At 37.1% G+C, this 12483-nt stretch overlaps 1 non-coding gene across 1 annotated transcript; it reads left to right on the top strand.

The window, feature by feature from the left end:
- Positions 1-1977: 1977 nt before the first annotated feature.
- On the top strand, positions 1978-2065 carry mir125b-1 (microRNA mir-125b-1). Its single transcript, NR_049569.1, has one exon. It is a non-coding gene; the product is annotated as a microRNA mir-125b-1 (primary transcript).
- The last annotated feature ends 10418 nt before the right edge of the window (positions 2066-12483 follow it).

The following is a 12483-nucleotide window of genomic DNA, read 5'->3' as shown; positions in this document are numbered from 1 at the left end:
CACATGATCAGTGTCTAGCCTGGAAATATTTTTAATTATATTTGGTATTATTTCTGGTAACTGGTATATTTTGGTCTAACCTGGAGCTGGGGGTGATTAAAGCTTAAAGGAACTGCATAACTGATTTAGCCTGATTGCATCTCTCTCTAATATATGTGGTAGAAAGAGGTAAGTGACAATGCTAAATACTATACTATACTCAGGGGTAAAGCAGGGAGAAGCTAAAGGTAGATATAATTTCCTAGTGCTGTTAGAGAATTTGCAGGCATGCATGGAATCTGTGCTATGACCAGCTCTATAGAGGCAGTGAATGTAATTAGACCCTGCAGCTTTCCAGGAGCTGAGGCTGAAGTAGAAAGGGGGCAGTGTGTACAAGGAAATTTCATCTTGTCGTTGATTTGTGCCTGATGCTGCTGTCCCTCACCATCCTCCTTGCTACTTTTAGTTTCCCCCACCCTCTCTACTTCTTTTTGCTGAAGCATAGGGGAGCCAGTAAAGATTAAATGTGCTTTCTACAAGGCAGTCACTTCATGCTGCTAATGTCTATGGGGCCCTTTTTTGTATGCAGGAGAAGGAAGAAAGCCAGGAAGAAAGAGTGGGTGAGGGAAATAAAAGAAAGTGAAAGGATCTGGGGAGAAATACCAGGTGCGAAGGAGGAAAAGGGGATGGAACAAAACATCTCTAGTGCATGAAGAAGAGGTAAGAAAATTACTATTTTCCAACGTCAGGGATGCAGAGAAAAAACAAGGAATCAGATACGGCTGTAGAACTTGGTGTCGCTGTATAATTCTATTTTCTGTGTAGATTTATTTATCCACTGCAGGCTATAATTGCTTTCAGCTGCAGAAAGGAAAACGGAATGGAAAGGACCGTAATGCTTGGAAAGCTTGCAATCTCAGTTAACCTTACAGCTTTCACCATTGTGCTGCTTCTGTTTGTTCATTATAGAAAGCATAGATTTGATTTCTTCAGCTGGGCTTTTCAGATTTTTCTTTCACTCAGGATTTCACAGGATATTCAGTATGAAGACACCCAACCCAGGGCCCCTGGGAGTAACAGCAAGAAGACCTGGGATCTGCAGCCTTAGTATAATGAGCAGTGGGGGGCTGCTTATTGTATGCAATGCAGTGTAACGCTGCTCCACACTGCAAACCTACATGGAAGTGGCACAACAGACTGGCAGTGACTCTGTTGCATGCTTTAAGGGCATGGGGGTTGCTAGCAAGAATATAGGTGTCTGCAAACAGTGGGTGGGGAGTTGCATCTCCCCTGAACCCTTCCCCCTTCTTTTCCTTCTTGAGTTTAGTGGATACCAGATGACAGACTGGAGCTTGGTTTGATCATTTCCCTTGACATTCAGCCAAGAAGCAGAGAGGCCCCAGTATCCTAGATATAAAGAGAGAGTGTGTATTGTTAATATATACATTGCTAAATTTATCTGTAGAAATCAGTTTTACAAAAAAAAAAAAAAATGAGTATAGCATACTAAATTAGCCCTAACACTTTTCATTGTTCATATTACTGTCTGGTGCTAAATGCAGCCGATGCACTCTGAAGAATGGAATCCCACATGTCATAATGGTGAGTTGAAATTTAATTGTGAACAACCTAATGTTGTTCTAACATAAATATATTTCCTACTCAAAATTATTGCTGTGACCTCCTTGAATAAAACCGTAGTCTATGTGGTTTGTGTATATTCTTTTGAATTTTGTACTGCAGACAAATATGGGTTTGGTGTGTTGATGCCACAATTGAGATAATATAAAAAATATCTGCTTTGTATTAACAAGTGTATTATTAACGCTTGTACGGCTTTCTTTTTGTAATACCATTTGAGTTTTACCCGCTCTCTGCCAGGAGGGGGGAAACAATGCACTGCATTGCAAAACGTTTCTAGGTATTCTTTGCTTGGAATGGTGAAATGCCATTATATATCTGTATTTTATATCTCCTGGTTGGTGCATTCAGTAGCTTTGCACCCCTCTCAATCCCTGAGACCCTAACTTGTGATGTTTAGCTTTAAAAATCCACGGGTTAGGCTCTTGGGAGCTGTGAGTTGTGCCCTTGCATCTAATATTGAGTACGGTGAATGCAATTAGCAAACTTTATTTATCACAATGGTAGTGTTCAAAGGAACTGCATTTGTTTTTTTTCTGGTGATTAAGAAATATATATCACGCTCCATGGTAAAAAGTGTTGTGCGCAACGCCATGCGACTTCCATTCACTTGCCCTGGACTTTTTGCTGAGCCCCACCTCTTTTGATGCAAACAAGTAATAGGTTGAATGTGAAAAAAATGTTCAGAAATGAAGCTACATCTGTATGGAAAGACACAAAGGCTGCAGTGCCTGGCTGCTGGTGAATACACTTTACCTCTTTTTTTCTAATTTCTCCTTTCTTTGAGAGCAGCGCAGAGTACCCTGGGGCGTAGCACAAACAGCTCGGTACATTGCCGCCTGACCTCATAGCATCTCTTCTGAATTCCCAGCATGCTTCACACCTCCAGTTTCAAACTCAAACAATTTCATCTCGACTGCATATCGGTTATTGAACGCTTTGTCTTCTGATGCTTTTTATATTGCTCACTTCTATATAAATCAGCATACCATTTAGAACTTCTTTAATGTAGCTGAATGCTGTCAGACAGAATAGGTGATATTTTGAAACATAAATTAACTTTTATCTTCTCTGTATTTGAATGAAACAGACTATTTAATCAAATAGATAGTAGTCTGTAAAATATAGTGCACTCTGATGGAGGTGTAAGGCCTATTATACTGCATGCAAATGTGCATGATGGAAAAGGCCAAAATAAGAATATTGCCCTTGCATTCTACCTTTTTTAGACATTTCAGAGTGAATAAATCCAGACTAGGGGTATATACACTGTATAAACCAGCAAAAAGCACTGCAGCGTGACACAGGTTATGTGGGGCTTCTTCACGGCTCAGTGGATGCATGTGTGATAACAATGGCAATATGGATTCCATTACCAAATGGCACATCTTTCCCCACTAATGGCACAGTCCCAACATCACTGAATGGATATGGCTGGCACAGTTTGACATGTAGGTGAATGAGAAAGGTTAAAGGACCCTTAGTGGTTGATGGTTTCCTGGATATGGTGATGCATTTTGCATCACCACAAGTTGAGTCATAAATTGTATAACAAGAGGTCTCCCACTTACTGTATTGTTTTGGGATTTCTCTCATTCTGGAAAGATAGCTAATGGGTGATCATCTAGGCAACATGGATTTAAAATCAAGTGTCAGTATAGGCATATCACTATACATTTGTAGAAGGTTTCCCTTGTAAACCAGGTTCAGAGAGCTGAACAAATGTCACAATTGTTCATATTATTAATAATATTTTCACAAATATTGATTATATTTTTTAATTACTGGATGGATTAAAAGCATATAAGTTATGGCAATGTTAATAATATGATAATATGATGCTGTGCAGGAGCATGAATGGAAATACATTTCCCACAATTTTAAGTGCTAACAAAAGACAAAGAGTAAAGTATGGAATTTTAACACATAACTTCAATTGTATGTTATAAGTGGGATATAATATAGCAGCCCTATGGGTTGCAGTGTAGAATTTAGTGAACGTTATTTAGGCATGTCAGGTCTTTTAAGTTAGGAATGACATGATAATTAAATGGTTTTAGAAATGTTTTGACAATAGGACTGGAAGAAGAATATCGGGTGGGGTGAGGTTAGAAGTTTCAAGTTTATGGTCATAAGATCTTATTTAAGCGGGGTGTTGATACAAGATGCTCAAGAGTGGAATGTAGGTGTTGGCTTGGAAAATATGTGCAAATTAGAAGAGGGAGGATATATCTCATAAAAGGCTTTTAAAATGAAAAATTTTTTTTTTAATATAATACTTAAAAAAATGAGGCAGCAGTATATTAATATGCAGAAAGGCAAATAGCCTAGAAATGATCCTATGAGTAGATTTCTTTATAAGAATGTGCATGGTGGGTACATTGAAAGGAAATGCCTGTGAGAATAGCATAGGTGTTATATCATGAGAAGGTAGGAAAGTGAATATTTAAAGATTATTTAAAGAAACTCATGTCCAATGTAAAGTATAAACACAGTATAAGAACTATAATCCTTTTCCACTTTAATCCTTTTTCCACATTTCTTTGACTTTTCCTGGCCTGATATAGAAGGATGTCAGTTGTGGCTGCCTGTTTCATTCTCTGGTGGTTTTGCCATTTTGAGGTTATATAGTGGATCTCAGTGGCAAAACAAGTACAGAGCGCATTTTATGTGTCACCTTCTTCTTACGTAATATTCTATCTGGTAGCAGTTGAGCACATTTAGGTATAATAAAGTAGTAAAGTTTATTAGGCATCATCCAACAGCGTGGAGGAGAAGCTTACTGTGACACCTATGTGTAGGATGAACATACATTGGTGCTTCAGCCATAGTATAACCATGGATCAAACACAGGGCCCAACTGATACCGCTAGGATATTGCACACAGACAAAGAACTGTTGCTGTCTTGGGAGTTAATTAAGAAGTGGTGTGACTTCTAATACTTTTAATTTGCCTTAGGCCAAGATGCCAAAATCAATCAATTTCCTCATATGCAATATAAGGATACTAATTCTTTTTTTTAATTATTTCCATATGGTATTTGTCTTATAGCAAAATAAACAAAAGGATGTACTCTTATATTACTTTGTTTTACCTACACAGTGGTGTTTCTACTTCTGCTGGTAGGATTGTCTTGTCTATAGAAGCCATTGTTAATTTGTTATTGTCACAAAAACTCTTTCCCATTTCATGTAGTATGGAAAATGAAGGAAATAGTATTTTGCTGTACATTAAATAAGTTAAAAGTAAAATAAAATATTGACAAGGCCTAAGAAAGGGTTCATTCTTCAGGTAGCTTATAAAGATGACCATTTAGAATGGCAGATAAAGAGCCATTGTTGTATACTAGTTTATGATATTTTATAATAGTACAACATAATATGTGGTGAATTCTTATATTAAGGAACAAGATAGCTACTGTTCCAATGGTCAAATATACAACCTGCAGTTAGAATTTTGCATTGGTAAATCTAGTAGTGAAGAATCTATGGACTGCCACGATTTTAACCAGAGATGTCAGCATATGAATCAGCATTTGTCAAAGAGAAACTAAACTTCCTCACAAATTGTTAGCTTTTACACCAAGTGCAGTTCCCCCTGACTCCATCATCCTACTTCTGTTCCTATGCAGTTCTACAGTGATCGCCAACCAGGAGTGCATGCCCTGGGCCAGGACTACATGTTGGCTTCCATTGTCCATCTCTCTGATAGCTTGATACATGTTCTGCCAGCATAAAAGCACATACAAACACACAAATTTATATACTACTTCTGATCAAGTCTGGCCTGTGATCCAAAATAGACCCTGGGATTTCAAGTACACAGATGCCCAAACAGCCCTCCACAACCCACTGAACAGTGACTGTCTATGGCATCTTACAGCAGCCCCTCTGGCATTTACCAAAACCCACAGATTGCCAATTTGGGCCTGCTTCTGATTGTATTTTACAGCATTCCTTTCCCCTTTACCAGTTTATCTTAAACAATATAATATATATTTATTTATAGGAAAAAATAATTTTCTGGGCACATTGAGTCCCTTACAATTCAAGTTTTGTTGCCTGAGGCACAGGGAGATTAAGAGACTTGCAGTCACAGGAAGATGGGTGATATTAACAACTGAGCAAAATGTAGCCAAGAAATATCATTTTCATCACAGATTATTGCATGCCGTTGTCTAAAAGCTGGAGTTTTTTAAATCTTTGATGTGACCGCAAAGCTGCAAGTAATAAAAACCAGTTTGTGTCTTGTAAAGTTGTATAGATGCTTGTATAGCTAATTACATTGCATAAGTAATGTTAAGTTCTAAAGCTGGCCATACAACCCAGATTGGGCAATTTGGTTGATTGCACCCATTTTGGCACATTTGATCAGTCAGAAGTAACTAAGGAGGAGCCGAAGCTCGGTGACTCTTCACTTTTTCTTGTTTTAATTATTCAGGACAAAGGTGACAATATACAGTATGTGGATTGTCTCTTAGGGGCTGATTTACTAACCCACGAATCCGACCCGAATTGGAAAAGTTCCGACTTGAAAACGAACATTTTGCGATTACTTTGCGATTTTTTCGTATGTTTTGCGATTTTTTCGGATTCTGTACGAATTTTTCGTTACCAATACGATTTTTGCGTAAAAACGCGAGTTTTTCGTATCCATTACGAAAGTTGCGTAAAAAGTTGCGCATTTTTCATAGCGTTAAAACTTACGCGAAAAGTTGCGCATTTTTCGCGTAAGTTTTAACGCTACGCAAAATGCGCAACTTTTTACACAACTTTCGTAATGGATAGGAAAACTCGCGTTTTTACGCAAAAATCGTATTGGATCCGAAAAATTCGTAAAGAATCCGAAAAAATCGCAAAACATACGAAAAAATCGCAAAGTACCGATCATTACGAAAAAAACGCAATCGGACTCCATTCGACCCGTTCGTGGGTAAGTAAATCAGCCCCTTAGTATGCAAGTCATATCAGCATGTTGATCTTTTTTTGGGGGGGAGATTTGTCACCCGCAAACGCAGGCAACAAATCTCCCTGTGACATTGCCATTATATAGTGTTCTTTCACCAAATTCTTTCCATGTACAGCAATATTTTTTTCCAGGTGTATGTATGGTTTTGGTGTAAACATCATCTCTTTATATCCTTTTATAATTTGTACTCCTGGAATCTTTACTTTAGAGAAGCTCAGTGCTAGCAATAACTCTACAGCAATATAAATAGGTATGTAAATATACTCCAAAATATACATGTTATTTTTGGTGCATAATATAGCCTTTTAGAAATATGACTTTCTGACATGTCTTTCTAGAAATGACACAGGCTTTGACTGCACCAAGATTTACCATTGGGGAAACCAGTTATCCAACCACTGCGAAACCCCTTCTATCATAAAGTAAATGCATATTAATAACCAGCAAATTGTCAAATCATTTGTTGGCATGTCATAACTATACAACTGTAAACTAATGTATTTCAACAGGCTGCCTCAACTTTAGTACTGCACACAAATAACTAATTTACAAATGTAAAAAAAAGGCCAGGCTTGCCTATCAACCATTCAGCTTTTACACATAAGTAAATTAGACAGTTTGGTCATTATATCCATATATATTCACAATAAAAATAAAGTGTATACACTCAGAAAGCACAGATTTTTGGTTTATACATTTGATTTATACAGTACCATTTGCATTTTCTGAGAATATAATTTGATGGGCCTATCAAACCTGGTAGTATCAGATAGGGACTACTAATACATATATACAGGTATGGGATCCCTTATCTGGACACCCTTTATCCATAAAGTTCCAAATTACGGAAAGGCCATCTCCCATAGACTCCATTATAAGCAAATAAATCTAATTTTTAAAAATGATTTCCTTTTTCTCTGTAAACAGTACCTTGTACTTGATCCTAACTAAGATATAATTAATCCTTATTGTAGGCAAAACAAGCCTATTGGGTTTATTCAATATTTAAATGATTTTTAGCAGACTTTAGTTATAGAGATCCAAATTACGGAAAGATCCCTTATCCGGAAAACCCCAGGTCCCGAGCTTTCTGGATAACAGGTCCCGTACCTGTATATATTATGATGAACACTCTAGACAAAAAGATGTGTCATATTTCATGACTACATCAGTACAGTACAGAGACTATAGTCTTTGCAAATAAACATCACATGGATGGCTACTACTACACCATAACCCTGCTTTAAATATTACTTTATACTTGCTTGTAGTAGTGCTGTGCTCCCCCCACTATTGGCCCCACATAGCCACAGCACAATATTATGCCATGTTTGCCACCCTCTCTGCACATGCAAATATAGCTTGTAATTGTCAGCACTTAGTTTTCTTTATTAGGTGACCATTTCCCCTTCTTGATACTCATTTCTTCCCCTTCTTGATACTATTATTACAGATACAACAACAACACTAGCAAGTTATTTTCAGATATCTCTTACAAAACATTGTTTTGGATAGGTCTTGGTCATTAACCCAATGAGTCTCCTGCAATATTTTACAGGTTCATTAATACTTGTAACTACTAGTTATATTGGCACAATATAGGCAGTATTTCAAGGGCTGATGTAATCAGTGTATCATTAGCTTGCCAAGACTTTCCATTGTAGACTAATCATTATATAACTATGATGGCAAACAAATATAAAACCTATTGCCAGTTTTACCAAATTTTGTGGACATTATTTTTCCATCTGTACTCTTAATTATATGCAAATTATAAGCCTCCTATAGCTTGCCATACATATAACGAAATAAAATTTGTTTTAAACATGTGCAAACATAACAATAAAAAGGTGGCTATGCTGTGTGTGGCCCTTCATCTGTGGACCGATCATTTAGAGAGCACACCCAAAGGCCCATGTTAAGCATTATATAATCTATGTATAGTTCTTACGGCTTGATGTCCTATAATGCTCCTAAATGCTCCCTGGGTCATATATAATCCATATACAGTATAATGTGACAGATTCAATTCACTGAGAAAACCTTTTCTCCAAATTCATTTTCAGATTTCCTAGTAGACTTAAAGAAGAAGGAAAGGCTAATAAAGAGTTAATCTCAAGCTGCAGGCATACCTTCAGTTGTCTCAATAGTGCCCTTAAGTCTCCCCATATTTCTCCCATTCAGATCAAAAGCCAAACAGGAAGAAAAAACACTGAGCTGTGTAAAGAAAGTTCCCATAATGCCTCACTCCTGCACAGACATGCAGACCAAGTGAACATGCTCAGTTAGTTAGACTATGGGGGACATTTATTAAGGCACGAACGCTCCGAGCGTTCACACCGAGTACGAAAGTTTCAGATTCATTCAAGATTCGGTATCGTGACTTTCCTTGGGCCAGGTTGGAGCTGCAGAGTGCCATTGACTCCTATGGGAGGCTTCCAAAATTATGCACAGAAAGGTTTTCCCACTGTTTACAATCGTTTGGTACGAAAATTTTGGATCGCCAATACGATATTATCGTGACTAATATGATTTTTTCGTAAACATTTTCGTGATATTTGCGATCTTCAGAAATTATTGTATCCAATCCGAATTTTTCCCATTCGGGATTCGAACTTGTGATTTGATGAATGTAGCCCTATGAGTCAGCTTCCTGCTGATTGTCTCAGATCCACATTCCTAAGGGGGGGAGTGAGTTCTTAACATTCTTGAGGGAGGGGGGAGCAGCAGAGAGGAGAAAGCGGAGAGCTGCGTGTCTCTGCAGAGGAAAACAGACACAACTAATCTTTTGACAGAGAAGTCAGTGCAGCGTTTCTGTGAGTGCTTATGGCTGTATTTACATAGACCTTTCTGATAAAGCTTACTTAGTTTTTACCTTTCTTTCTCCTTTAAAGGTGTATTCATAATTAATGAGATAGTTTGTCGGAAGCAATGTAGGGTACAAAAATGTATTTATCGAATAGCCATATCCAAAACAAAAAGATATAATATATAAAAACAACTGTTTGCAGATATTATACCTTCTGCCCAGATTGGGGCTTTCTTTTGGTCCTTGAATACTTTATAGGCAGGCAGGTATTACCCTTTAGTTTAAACTATACCAGTAAAGCGCTAGTGCACTGTATTCTGATATTTTTTCTTTTAAAAAACACCTGAACTAGGATTCTTGTCAGCCAGTGACACATTTAATATAGGGTGTATTGGTTCTTTATTTGATTCATTTGAAGCTGTTGTTTGAGGAAAACATTTATTTAGGATGAACTTTTCTGTAGGATCCTAGCAACGGCCTTGTTTAGTTATAAGAAATGTTGTGTATTTAACAAGACAGGTCTGCCTCAGCATTTTTCTTTGTTTTAGAATTCTTTCCTGACAGCTGAGATAGAAGTGTCTCTATGTTGTGTGTAAAAAAAAATATCTGGACCCTCTGCTATATGTGGCAGGTTTTTTTTGATAAATACAGTTAAATGGCACTTTTCCAAGATTATTCCATTAGATATTGCTCTGTTGATTTGTATTTTAAAAGTATCAATACTATATATAGAAATTATATTTTGCTACCCGTTGCTGCACAATGCTGGATCATCCCACCATAGAGTAAAGCAGAAATGTTACTCAGTGTTGTAATTTACAAGCAAGTCACAAATGTTAGTACGCCTGAACTGATAACACTTCAGCAGAAAACCAAAGGATTTTACCCTTTTCCCTGGATATCCAGGGAGTAGATATATCTGATAGTAGTTGTAGGAGGACATTTCAGTGAATGTAATTATTGATTCATATAATACCCCCACCCCAGTATCCCATGGGCAGATGAATATTCATATTGTTAAAAGATCTTTGAACTGAAGTTCGATATTGGGCCATAGGGTTTGGTTAAGGCAAACTACTTATAGCTAAGTGAATTAAAGTGGAGGTCCACCCAAACACAACTTGAGCTTTTTGAAAAGAAAATGTCATAGCAACTTTGCAATATACATTAATTAAAAAATATGCAGCCTTTTCGTGGTTTCTGGTTTCCTCCCCTGCCAGTATTTCAAATGATGCAGAAAGAGAAGAACTGTTTTGCAGCTGGTTTTGAGCATAAAAAATGGGATTTATTTATACTTTTTGAAGGAACACATTAAAATGATAGGTAAATTAGGGGTTTCTGTGTTGCGTGGGGCTCTTTACCAAATTTTGGTAAAGAGCCCCTTTAAATAATAGGAACTTTTACATACACTGATAGGAGTAACAATAACAGTAAACAGTGCTTCCAATACAGCAGTTAATACAAACTATTAAATGGAAAGGTGAAAGTATGAATACTCTCTTACTAGAGCTTTGAGTCTGACCCATAAAATGGCAGCCATTTAACTTAATAGACAAATTGTCAGTTTTGGGGCCCATGCATGGTTGTCAACAAAAGCACTAGGGATAAATGTTGTCAATTGTGTTCCCTATGATTTTCCAGTTATGCAAGTAATAATTCTAGTAGTGCAAGGATCAAAAAGATAAAGGTGCCCAATAAACATTATTATTATCTACCTAGCTAAAGAAAAGTATTAACCATTCTTTGCAATAGTCTGTTGTACTTGCCATCTGGTATTTATTTGTAAGCCTTCAACACAACCACATTACCTTTTAGACAGCTGAGGTGCAGATCATGTTTACCGGTATATGCTCAATGAAGGCTTTGGCTTTTATTGTATATGGCTTTCAAAGATTATGTGTCTAGATTTGTGTATTTCAATACATACAGAAATCCTTTTATAGCAAGTGGTTATTGATCAAGGACTTTGAATCAAGTCAGATGTAGGCGGAGATAATGGGGGGAAATAAGGTGAAGGAATAGGGCATGTAAATGTATAGAAGAATATTTGCAGGATTTGTTTCATGTTTAATGTTTCAGTTTTCCATTTATAGGATAGTAAATGCAACTAAGGGGCTGATATATTGATTGTATTTTATACAGATATACAGGTATACAGATACCTTATGATTTACACAGTTTTTTCTTGAGCTGTAGTTACTCACTACAGTGCAGATAGCATTTTTTAAATTGATTGAGACCCCCCCAAATATCTCCTGGCTAAACACTGACTAATTGGTCAGTTATTTCCATGCTGGCATGACTGGTTCTAGAGCAAAATATATATTGTTAAATGTGAAAGGCTTGTTAAATTTTTCCTTCCCTTAAAAAATGAGCCCATTACTTTTAATGGAACAGGTTTTCTACCCAAGCAATAGCACCCCGTAAACCACTTGTGCCGTAAACCAGCCTAGGTTTAACACCATACAAATGTTCATTTTAAAGTATACAATCCTTTTAATGCCTTATTTTTTAATGATATGTATTTTTCTCACAGTTTAGCTGTAACTACAGTAGTTTCTACACTTTGCAGACTAAGATTAGAAGCAATCCTTTCACAATTGTATGTAGAATACAGTGGTAGGCCCTCCTGGGAAGCTCTCCACTTGCCTCTCCTAATTACTGACTTGTATGTAGTGCTACAAACAGGGATATGGATCATTTTTCCTGTCATTGGGGTGTTTTTGTTTAACTCCAGCTTAGCGTTCTCTCATATAATGTAATGTTCTCTATGTGTACATCCCACTGCATCTGTATCTTAATCACCCCTCCTCTATTTGTTCTTTCTCTTATTCCTGTGTAAGTCATAGCATAACATGGGGGTATAACAATAGTCAGGGCATTAATACTCCTTTCAGCGTTTGTCCTGCACTTCTAGACTGCCTTGCCAGCATCCCCTATCCACCAGCATTCTCTATCCAACATTTACCTTATTATTAGCTCATTGCCATGATAGAACAGAAAGTTATACACAGACCTATTAGAAATTTACCCATATTTTCACATATGGGAATTTCAGTCTCTGCAGTGGTGTTTGCCTCTATAT

This window comes from Xenopus tropicalis, chromosome 7 (assembly GCF_000004195.4).
Source record: "Xenopus tropicalis strain Nigerian chromosome 7, UCB_Xtro_10.0, whole genome shotgun sequence".
Taxonomy (NCBI): Eukaryota; Metazoa; Chordata; class Amphibia; order Anura; family Pipidae; genus Xenopus; species Xenopus tropicalis.
The sequence above is the reverse complement of the archived record's forward strand: the minus strand, read 5'-3'. Positions and strand labels throughout refer to the sequence as shown.